The 12,216-nt window shown below is 43.0% G+C and overlaps 1 protein-coding gene across 4 annotated transcripts in view; it reads left to right on the top strand.

Moving 5' to 3' along the window:
* Positions 1-369: 369 nt before the first annotated feature.
* RASSF4 (Ras association domain family member 4) overlaps positions 370-12,216 on the top strand; it is a 44,379-nt gene continuing 32,532 nt past the window's right edge. The window contains exons 1-2 of one of the 4 annotated variants that reach the window (XM_060191805.1): positions 409-487; positions 1,459-1,532. The gene's annotated coding sequence lies outside the window, so the exon portion shown is untranslated. Of the gene's footprint in view, positions 488-1,458; positions 1,533-12,216 lie in introns of all 4 variants that reach the window. The other 3 variants (XM_007516816.3, XM_060191810.1, XM_060191820.1) reach the window with 3 other exon arrangements.

Here is a 12,216-nt window from a genome sequence, read left to right as displayed (position 1 = left end):
TCAGCACACAAGTCGCAGTGGCGCCCCAGCTACGGCCTTTGTTGGAAACTCAAATGTCCCAGTTACCCCCAGGTCCCTGTCTATGGCCCGAAGTCCAGACCCTCTCAGCCTGGAGCGGCTTCCTCTTCCTTCTGGGTGTGGAGGTGAATATGGAAAAACCCGACCAACGCAAAGCCCTGAGACTGCTCTTGCCTGCCTGCCTCCAGAACCTCCCAGAGCCCCATAGTGCCGGGAGCTGGGAGGACCCGACTAGGAGGAGCCATTGGCCAGCGCGGTCCGGGGAGTGTGTTAGAGGGCGTGGCTAGAGGACAGACGGGGCGGCGCTATTGGCTGTCGTAGTGGGGCGGGGATGGGGAGGGGAGGGGAGGGGCGGGCCCGATGCGCTGAGTCCAGAGGCCACCGGCTACAATCGTTTTTTGGACACAGCTCTGTTGCCAGCGAGGGTGCAGCACCGCCAGCAGCTTCTGGACCGCACTATGAGTGGAAGGTGAGTCATGCACCGGAGGAGAGTTTGGAGGGCAGCCTCGTAGTACCGACCCACATTTTCCTCCGAGTTTGAGACTATTTTCAAATCTGGGTGCCGAAGACTGGGCACAGGTGTCTTAGGTTGCCTCGTGTAGGGTCCCCTCCCCCTGCCAGTCTGACACTAGCCGGGCCTTGGGCCCAAAGCAGAGAATGGGCACTGCTCCAGACGCCTCCTGCAAAGGGAAGACACTTTGGGCGCTAAAACCAGAGTATGACAGGTGAGCACGGGGCAGGCTATACATTTGCCCACCTAGTCTGTCATCTTAGCCTAGATGTATTGATTGGTCTTACAGTTTTTGGGGGAGAGGCTCCACTACCTCAGATTTCGTAGATGAAAAAAACCAACGCCAGGAAAATGGGGGTCTGAGAAGAGACGTGGGCGGGGGTGGCGCTCTGGGATACTGGTCTATAGTCGATTGTAGGAAAAGACCTAAATTGGGGGTGAGAATGTTTTTCAGGCACCTGTCATGAGAAAGTGAGAAATTATACCATTGACTCCTCATAGCATTGATACTTGCATTATCCCCCACTTTCATGTGAAGGTTTTACTCAAATGAGTCTTAAATGCAATAATGACTAGAACCAGGTTTTGTTGTGCCAGGTCTCATTCATTTCATTCACAGTGACTTGGAGTTCACTCTGCTGGACAACCTGCTTTCCCTCCAGGCTCTTGATTCTCAGTCCTGCACTTTCCACCTCCAAGATACACCTCAGTGTTTTCATTAATCTGACATGATTCTGCTGAGAGAGAGGTACCTCCTCTCTCTCCAGGGTCAGTGCCCAGTGAGATTTTGAAACCTCATTTCACTGAAGAATTAAATAAAATCACAGCAAATGAAGGCAGGGATTAAGGAATCTGACTCTAAACCCACTCATTTGCACAGGCAGAAGAGAAGACCATCACTGATAACTCTGTAGTTTATCTTCCCACAGTGCAGTCAAGATTTGTTGCTGGAACCCATGATTTAAAAATGAGCGAATGAGTTCTACATAGGTAGAACTTTCAGGTAAATGCAGATCTGTCTGCCTCCACCTTTCTTGTGTAATTGCTTAGCTGCTACCACCAGGGGGGTGAGGGGGAGGGGGAGGAATAGGAGGAAGCTGGAGAAAGGAGAAGAAAGGAAGGGGAAGACAAAAAAAAAAGGGGAAGAGAAGATGAAACACATTAAATTTAGGTCAGAAATTGCTGGCTGGGAGCTGTAGTGGGTGTGTCTCAGGACTTTGTCAGTGTTAAGTCTACTTTTATCAATTCTTGTTGTAACTCTCTTTCTGTAATATCAGCTCTGTGCAGTTCTCTCTCTCTCTCTCTCTCTCTCTCTCTCTCTCTGTGTGTGTGTGTGTGTGTAGTACTGGTGATATAGGACTAGACAATGAAAATGAGAATGAGGTCACAGATTAATGTTTCCTTGAGAAAGCTGGGAGATGGGACTATATCCTCTCCTCATCCCCCTGGGACCCCAGTGGCTTATTTGGAGGTGGAAAGCAAGAGTGAAGATCCAGGACCTCTCCCTCTAGGTTAGACTCTTTTGTCAGTGATATAGGACAGGCATTGATATATGTGTTGAAATTCAGATCCTATAAATGCAAAAACTAAAAAAGGAAGACCCTAACTATGGGGTTTACCAGAAAGCATTCTGGACTGAGCACCTGGGATCTAGGACCCTCATAGCTCACAACTGCTATGGCTAGGAGTACTGTCATGCTCTTTGGTTCCATAGAAAGTCTCTGGAGCCCTGCTGTCTCTCCTGAGTTCCTGACTCCCCTTGTGACAAACAGTGCTAGCTTCTGTTTATTATGGTAAGCCCTGTATGAGGTCATCTTACCTGTTTCTTCATTCACCATTACAACAGTGATTCAACTGATGAGCCGCCTAAAGTTCACAGAGGGCAAGGGATTTGTCCAAGGTCACAGTATCAAACAGAACTTTTTTTTTTCAAAATTATTTTCATTAGTTTATATCAGTTTATACAGTTCCATAACTACACATGTGTGTACAAGTTACTACACCCACCACCAAAGTCCCTTTGCTTAAGAGATCTCTTTTCCATCTCCCCAGACCCTCATTTCCTTTGATAACAGCTATGGTTACCAGAGTCTGTCTCAGAGTCACTTTGGTTATTATTATTATTGTGTATACAAGCTTGTTTATTTTAGCTATATATCTTCAACATATGAGTGAAATAATCTGGTAGCAGTATTTCACTTCTTTCTGCACGTCAATTAGCATCATCACTTCTAGTTCCACTCATTTTGTCCCTAGCACACAATGTCAGCTTCTATATATATGTATATATATATAAAATTATCTTTATTTACTTGTTGGATAGAGGCAGCCAGAAATTGAGAGGGAAGGGGGTGATAGAGGAGAGAGACATGGAGACACCTGTAGTCCTTCACCAATCACAAAATTTTCCTGCTGCAGGAGGGGACTTGGGACTGGAGCCTGGGTCCTTGTGTACTGTAACATGATTGCTCAACCAAGTGCACTACCACCTAGCCCCACAGTGTCATTTGTTTAAACAATTTTTATTTTATTTTGTTCTCCAAAATAAATTATTACTGGGGCTCAGTACCTGCACTACAAATCCACTGCTCCTAGAGGCTATTTTTTTCCCTTTTGTTGCCCTTGTTGCTTATTGTTGTTGTTATTGCCGTCATTGTTGTTGGATAGGACAGAGAGAACAAGAGGGGAGGGGAAAATGGGAGGGAGTGAAAGATAGAAACCTGCACAACTGCTTCACCGCTTGTTAAGCGACCCTCTTGCAGTTGGGGAGCTGGGGGCTCAAACAGGGATCCTTAAGCTGGTCCCTGCACTTTATGCCATGTGCGCTTAATCCGCTGTGCTACCACACAGCTCCCAGCGTTAGGAATTTTAATGTCTGAGAAGTGTTTTATTGAGTTAATATTCTATACCTTCATATTTTATTTATGTCACCCTCAGAGCTTCACTGCTCTGGGCCAAATTTTTCAGATAAATAGCTAGATAGCTAGATAGATAAATATGGAATGACACCACTGCACAAAAGCTTTTTTCTGTGCAGTTCACATAGTGAAGCAAGCGCTATCTAGGTGAGCTATTTTGCTGGCCTCCGTAGCATTATACAGTCATCTGTTGATAGCACATTTAGGTTGATCCCACATTTTTCTTATGTAACTAGTGCAGCAATGAACATAGAGATGCATGTAGCGTGTTAATTAGTATTTTCATGTCCTTTGGATATATGCCTAGGATTAGTAGTGCTAATCATCAGTTATTTACATTTTTATTTATTTAAGGGCTTTTCATAAAATTTCTGTAGGCAGATACACCAATCTCCAATCCTACCTGAGTTCCATTTCCTCCATTTCTTCACTAGCACTTGTTAATTCCAATCTTTTTTAATGTAGACCATTCTCAAAGGTGTGATGGGGCATTTCATTGCTGTTTCAGTTTGCTCTAATCATAAGTGATGTTGATTTTCATATGTCCGTGGGTCACCTGTATATTTTCTTTGGAGAAAGATCTATTATGCCTTTTACCTGTTTTTTTTTTTTTCCTTTTGGTTTGCTTTTATTGATGCTGACTTGCATGATTTATTTATTCGTTTTTGTTTTTTTTTGGTTTTTTTTAGATATAAATCCCTTGACTGATGTGTGATATGCAGATATTTTATCCTGTTTCTTATGTTACCTTTTTACCTTTGTGGTCCTTTCAATATAGAAAAGTTGTCTTGTGATCACCAGGGTTTCACTGTTCCAGACCACCTGTTTATGGCTGAGATAGAGAGATAGAGAACCAAAGCTTTCCCTGCTTCTATAGCACTCCCATATTGTGCACTGGAGACAAACTGGGTTGTTTATATAACAAACAGGCTCTCTTTTAGGTGATTTTTTTTTTTGCCAGCCTCTCAATAGATAAATGATTTTTTTGTTTGTCTGTTTTTTTGCTGGTCACTACTAGCTGTTTTTTTTTTTTAATTAGTGATTTAATAATGATCAACAAGACAGTGAGATAATATTGGTACACTTCCATACAATAGTTCTATTCTTTTATATTGACATTTGTAAGCCTTGCTGATGGGGTTGAACCTCTCAATACATCTCTGATATTAAAGTCCTTATTTCTCTACTATGTATTTTATAATTTCAGGTCTAATGTCCAAATCTGAAAACCAATTTTTGAGTGTGGCAATTGAATTTTGTTACATTTTTACATGTGACTGACTGTCCAGTTTTCCCAGCACCCTTTGTTGAAGAGGTTTTCTTTACTCTATTGTATGCTTTGGGCTCCATTGTCAGAGATTAGATGTTCCCATATGTGCATTTACTTCTGGGCTCTCTATTCTATTCCATGTGTCTGAGTGCTTGTTTGAGTTCTGATACCACACTGTTTTAATTACTGTTGCTATGTAGTATTGTTTGTCATCAGGGAGCATGGTGGCTTTGTGTTTGCTTTTCTTCTTCTGTCTCAGAATTTATTGGCTACATGTGTCTTTTGTGTTTCCACACAATTTTTAGAACTGACTCTTCTATTTCCTTGAAGAACGTCACTGGGACTTTCATAGTGATTTAACTGAACCTACAAACTATATTGGGTAAAATGACTCCTTTATCAGTGTTTAGTTTTCCATTCCATAAGTATAAATTATCTTTCTATTTTTTCCTGCCATGTTTGTAATTCACATATACACAACTTCACCATTCCTAGAAAATGGTGAATTTTCCACTCAGGGTGACAGGAAGACAAAGAAAACAGAAGAAGAGACACCACAGCACCATAGCTTCCCCCTGGTGCCATCATGATAATTTCATGTGGTACCAAGGCTTGCATCTAGTTGCATGCATGACAGGGTATGCAGCCTACCCAGTGAGCCATCTATCTGCCCCATTCAGTTCCTTATGTTTTCATTTATTTCTTTTAACAACATCATATAGTTTTCATTGGAAAAGTCCTTCCACTCCTTTGTTAGATTTTCTTCAAGGTTTTTCTTTTTTTTTTTGTCTTTCTTGGTACAATTATAAATGGGATTGCTCCTTGCTCTTCCTTTGCACCAACCCATTGTATAGAAATGCAATGAGTTTGCATCCTGTTACTTTACTAAATTTATTGATTCTTTCCAGCAGTTTTTTGGTGGATATATATATATATATATATATATATATATATATATATATATGCAAATAGAAAACAATAAGCTGCTTCTCTTCAAATGTGGATTTTTTTATATTTATTTTCCCTTTTGTTGCCCTTTTTTGTTGCTGTTGTAGTTATTATTATTGTTACTGATGTCGTCATTGTTAGATAGGACAGAGAGAAATGGAGAGAGGAGGGGAAGACAGAGAGAGGGAGAGAAAGATATACACTTGCAGACCTGCTTCACTGCCTGTGAAGAGACTCCCCTGAAAGTGGGGAGCTGGGGGCTCAAACTGGGATCTTTACTACGGTCCTTGTGCTTCGCACCATGTGTGCTTAACCTGCTGTGCTACCGCCCAACTCCCCCAATTTGGATTTCTTTTGCTTATCTCCTGAATCTAGGCAATAAGGATGTTGACAGTGGTCATTCTGAGCACAAGTTTGACACCAAAAACATGCTGGAGAATATTCTTTGCCAAGATAGTCTCTCCCAGAGGCAGGAGATGAGCTAGTTAGTGGAATGAGGGTTCCACAAGTCCAGGGAGTATGCATATAAGGTAGAAAAGGAATATTAAATATGAATGCTTTTCCCTGAGTCTGAGTATCTTGAAATCAAGGGTAGAAACCAGAAATATGGCTGCATGGATCAGGGTGAGACACTGCCTCTGACCTGCAGCTGACAAGAAGCTGTGAGGATAGCTGGCCTGCATAGGTACAGAGGGCCAAGCTCGTCTGAGGAAGGACAAGGGTGCTGAGGAGGTGTGGGTGCTGGAGTGAACTTAGAAAGAGACATGTGGGGGGGACTTGAGTGGGGGTGAAGAAAATGAAAGGGGTCAGGGACCTGCCCGGGAAAAGGTAATGTGTAGGTGGCCAGTGGCTCTACACCCATCTCTCCTGCTCTCCCTTGTCTACCATCAACTCCATCTGCTCGGTGAAGTGCTCTCCCAGGGCTTCCTAGACAGAACTGGAGTAGAGAGGGATGTGGCCAAACTGGAGTAGAGAGCTGGTGGTAGAGTGCAGAGAGGTGAAGGCAGGAACTGCAACTAAAGGAGGAGCAGGAACTGCAGCTGTTGAGTCTCCTGCCATCCACATCCCAGCAATTGGCTTTCTCTGCAGAAATGTGCTGTTCCAGACAGCCTGTGTCTTGCCAGACTCCCTATCAGAGGCAGCTGGTACCAACTGGCACTAAAGCTTCATGCCTGGACCAGTTCCTGCCACTTGCTGGCTAACAGGTGTGGAAGTCAGCCACTGAGGTTTATTGTCCTCAGTGCCTTTCTGCTTGCCAAGACAGTCATTTAAAAGTTGGATTCATAACTACAGAGCAGAGAACTCAGACTCCTTGAGGAATACACAGCCATGTCTCTAGTTCCTCCCTCCTCCCTCTGTGTTTTCTGTCTCTTCATGGGAGAGGCTTCCACCCTTCTTTCTTTTACGTCTCATTTCTCTTTCTTCACATATTTTGTGCTTCCACAATAAAAAAGTAAGAATCAGAATTTTAGGAAGTCTTTAAACAGAGATTGCCTAGTTCTCATATATCATTAACATCCTTCATATCTTTTAATTTGGATGCTGATATAGTTTCTACTTTGCCAAGAAAGGACAACAGCTACTGTCTATTTGTACTACAATAAAAGAGAGGGCATTGTCAGACTAAAATGTGGTCAGACAGTACATAGCCTGGAGATAGAAGGCTTTTAAATGCACTCAATTTAGCTTCTTGAAAACTCTTTCTCATTAGCTTTCAAATTCTCCCTTTTCCATTGGCCAGTTGGTTTGAGCTGTGCTGGTGACCTGAAAAGTCACAGAATCGCCTTCCTTTGAGATAACCAACAAAGGAGGCAAGATGAGCCAAGCCTAGCAGGTGGACCGGCTTCAGTGTCCTTTGTCCCAAACCATAGGCAAAGAACAATAGCAAGGGCAGTTGGGGTACCGTCTGTCCTCAGTAGCCCCTTCACATGGCTGACAGAGCAGCCACTGAAGTGGAAAGTGAAAACAATTCCCTGGTTTCTTCTCTTGGGACAGGTAACCAGGGCTGGCGCCACTCAGGGCCCCACTTTCTAGGGGAAGGTGAGCTCTGGCTGCAGTTTAGCACTCTGCTTGGGGACAGTGCCTCCTCCAGCTTGAAGGCCTCCTTCAGCTAGAAGGCCAGAGACTGGGGGAGGGGAGCAGGCCAGACAAAGGAGGTTGTACTCCTCAGAGCAGCAGGATTTAGCCTGCCCAGCTGCATCTGTCACTGTGATTTTCAGACCAGCCTGGTTCCAGCCTATCCTCTCCCCTCCCCACTTCTGTTTCAACCAGAGTAGCCTTTAATCCATTTGTGCATTGGTCTTTTGCCTACAGTTTTATCTAAAAAAAGATAGTGGAGTTTTTTGTTTGTTTGTTTGTTTTGCCTAAAAGAGTCCCACACATTTTCCTCATTCACTGGGCAGGCCTTAGAGAATCTTTAATGGAATATTTAAAGGAGTATGCTCCAAATAAAGAGAAACCTCTGCTTCTTGCTGGGATAGCTACACTCCCTAGGCCCCTTAAATATTTCCCTCTTGGATTCCCCTTAGGAACATGCACACAGCTCACTTTAGAAATCTACAAGGCACTAGGAGTATAAAAATAGTGAATAAGGGCTGGGGGGTCAGATGGTGGCACACTGGGTTAAGCACACATAGTACTAAGCGCAAGGACCTGTATAAGAATCCGGGTTTGAGCCCCTGGTTCCCCACCTGCAGGGGGGGCCACTTCACAAGCAGCGAAGCAGGTCTGCAGGTGTCTCCCCACCTCCCTCCCTCTTTCTTAGTTTCTATCTGTCCTATCCAATAAAAAAGGAAAAAATGACCACCAGGAGCATGGATTCCTAGTGCTGGCATGGAGTTCCAGCAGTAACCCTAGAGCCAGAGAGAGAGAGAGAGAGAGAGAGAGAGAATGTTTATGCAAATGACTTTATTGCTGGAGGCACCAAACTAGATTCAGTACCCAGCACCATCAGATGTCAGAGCTGAGTAGTACTATGGTAAAAATAAAAATAAAAGAAGAAAAAGGAGAAAAGAAAACTTCCTCTCAGCCTGATAGGAAGAATAAAAGATAAAAGAGACACAGGTACACAACATTCTGACTCAGTAGAATTCTCTAAGTGACTCTAGAACTCAGAACTGGAACTCAGGGAGACTAAGAGGCCACTTAATCAGGGCATGTGAAACTCAGAGACTACATAACTTGCTTAAGGCCACACAGATGATCAATGTCAGAGGACAAAAAACATGCAAAAATGCAAGCATTTTTATATGTTATCAAGGTCTCCATCCTGTAAGGACCCAACTGGGCAAGTTAGAAAAACTCTTTCTCCTTTCCTTCCTTCCTCCTTTCTGCCTGTTTGTTTCCCTCCCTCCCTCCCTCCCTCCCTCCCTCTCTCCTTTCCTTCCTTCCTTCCTTCCTTCCTTCCTTCTTTCCTTCCTTTCTTCCTTCCTTCTTTCCTTCTTTCCTTTCTTCCTTCTTTTCCTTCCTTCCTGCCTTCCTTTTTTCTTCCCTCCTTGTCTGCTTTCTTTTCTTCCTCCCTCTCTTTCTTTCTTTTTCTTTCTTTCTTTCTTTCTTTCTTTCTTTCTTTCTTCCTCCCTTCCTTCCTTCCTTCCTTCCTTCCTTTCTTTATTTAACTTAGGAAACTTGAAAGAATAAAGAGCTCAGCTGACCATTGAGAAGTGACACCAACAGGGACATGTACGTTACCAAAGCAGGTGACAGGAATGCTACTGGGTCACACAGTGACTCAAATGCACTTCCCCCAAAGCAACACACAATCCTTTTGTCTGAGAGTTAATCACTTGACCCTACAGCTGCCATGAGCTAGGAAGGCTGAGCCATCAAATGGCCATTCCAGGGACAGATGTCTCCACTATAGCTTCCCCAACTTTAATTAATTAATTAATTAATTAATTAATTAGGGGTAGAGACAGAAAGGAAGAGAGATACCTGCAGCACTGCTTCACCACTCATAAAGCTTTCCCCCCACAGGTGGGGGCCAAAGGCTTGAACTGGGATCTTTGTACACTGTAACATGTGTACTCTATCAGATGAGCTACCGCCCAGCCACAGTCTGCCAACTTTATACAGAAGAATTGAGCCCACAAAAATAACTGCACTTCTGGCTTCTCATGAACTACTCTAAGAATTACCCCCTCTCAATACAAGATGTTTCTCCCAGCTCCCCATAGGATCCACAGACACGTAGTATCTTTTAGCTGAGTCACAGCTCTGATCCCTGGATACTTTTCACATCTGTTATTCTAGCTGTATGTGCACATCTCTGGGAAAGTAGGTCTTGAAGAACCCATGAGAATTAATGTATTTGTATTTATCTTATTTTTTTTTCCACCAGGGTTATCACTGGGGCGGGGGCTAGGTACCTTCTTGACTCCACCATTCCTTGTGACCTTTTTTTTTTTTTTTATGTAGTGGGTGAAAGACAAAGAGAAGGAAATGAATCTACAACACTCCCCCATCAGTTATAAAGCTTGTCCCCTGAGGAAGAGGTCTGGGAAATCTGAACACCGCTCTTTGCACCTTCTAATGCATATACTCTCTTGGATGAGCCACCATCCTGGCTTTTTATATTCTTATAGCTTAATCATGTAGAGACCTCATAAAAAACTATGTCTTCCCTGCCCCACACTTTTTTTTACCCAAGGAGTGACAACAAGAGACAGAACCCACAGGGCTCAACACAGGTAGGAGCAGGTGTTGAAACAGGAGAAAAGACACTAACACTGGAGGAGGGACTACAAAAGCAAGATTCTCCTGGAAGAGTTCACATCAAGACAGGAAGGATGCTATGCTCTGAGCAGAAAGTAGCACCCTCAAAGCCAAGGAGAGGATAAAGTTATAGGCAGCTTAAGAAGGCTGAAGCTCAGAGCAGGAAGTAGTAAGGCCAGAAAGTAAAGTAATTTCAACTTCCTATCCTAAAATAAACTTGTTAAAGCTAGACATAGATGTGTCATGAATTAATAGGAAAAGTACTGAATGAGAACCCCAGACACACAGACTTTTCCTTGGCTGCTGAAGCCAGTTCTGCACCAGATATGTTAGAACTATCCAAAAAGGGTGCCTGGAAGATTGTTTGTTTGTTTGTTTGTTTTTTCACAGGAGAGCTAAAGGACCTAGGCATTGAAATACTGTTTTGAAATCCTTGTTGTCTAGCAGAGAAAAATGCAGCTGTGTGTCTCCCACTCCAGGCTCCTGTGGCTGACGTGGGAGGACTTTGTTATTATCAACTGGATACATCCCCTGCAATGTGTGTGTGTGTGGGGGGGGTGTGGGGAGCAGAAGTTGGTCTCTTCAGGCCATAGCTTGATTCACTATCAACTAGAGGAGAGGTATTTCTAGAATGATTCTAAGGTCAATGGTAAACCTACTCCCCTCAAATCATTCCCCTTCTTTGCTTCAAATACTCACTCAAGGCTGAAGCCAGCACAGAGGCCATGTGATATTGTCTATGGGTGCTGTCACACAAGAAGAAAAGGAGTTACTGGACTGATCAGAGTGAATGCCCAAGGGGACAGCGAACACTGAAATGACAGGCTCTGAGGACATTAATGAGACATTAGGCCTGAGATGTAGTTCCCCAGTGACATTTGTACACATAGGCTGGGAAGACAAGGCTGAGAGCCAGGTTTCTGTGACTAGATGTTACTTTTTTGCTCAGAGGTTTATTTATTTGGGTAAGAGAGAATGAACCAGAGAAACACTCTGGCATATGCAGTGCTGAGGTTCAAAAATGGGACCTCATGTATCAAGTCTGTCACCCTATCTACCATGTCACCTTCTGGGCCTCAAGAGTTGGGGTTTTACAAAGGGTGGATTTATGCCCTCATTATAACTTAACTCTCACATTCATAGCTGTAATTTCAGAGGAGAAGGGTAGAGGCAAGGTAAAGATTGGTGTGTGTGTGTGTGTGTGTGTGTGTGTGTGTGTGTGTGTGTGTGTGTGTGTGTGTAGCTTAGGCTCACTGCTGTGCATGTTACAATGGCATAGATAAAAGTCTTTAAAGGATTAATGTGGAAAGATAAAAGTAAGAAATCTGTGGAAGATAAAAGCGTAGGAAAAGGGCTAGTGGATTTATCACCTATGGGGGGGAAAAACATGGTGTAAATTTAAGAAACTCTAGAAAAATCTTAGCAGATTACTAATGGGAAGTTGTCTAAACCTATGTATGAATCCAATAGCAGTTCTCAAAAGTGGAGATTGCCCTGTTGTCCATATGAGAAAGGGAATGAATACAGGTGTGGTGGGGAGTTAAACCACTATGCAACATTAAAACTTCAGTTTTGACTGTAGTGAGTCATAAATTCATATGAAGGAACAAAGTTGTACCCTGAAATCTGGTAGTATTGCAAACCAGTGTTAAGTTAATTTTAAATGTTATGGTTCAATATTACTACAGAGGAGGAGTTAAAAAAAAATAAGTAGTATCTACATGCTTGTATTAAAGCAGTGCTTTGCTAATTTTTTGCTGAAAATCTTAGGCATGTTAATTAATTTCTGTCTCTGTTTACTCATCTACAAAATATAAATACTGTGATAATTACTCTCCTAA

The sequence above is a fragment of the Erinaceus europaeus genome, chromosome 1 (assembly GCF_950295315.1).
Source record: "Erinaceus europaeus chromosome 1, mEriEur2.1, whole genome shotgun sequence".
Lineage (NCBI taxonomy): Eukaryota > Metazoa > Chordata > Mammalia > Eulipotyphla > Erinaceidae > Erinaceus > Erinaceus europaeus.
The sequence above is the reverse complement of the archived record's forward strand: the minus strand, read 5'-3'. Positions and strand labels throughout refer to the sequence as shown.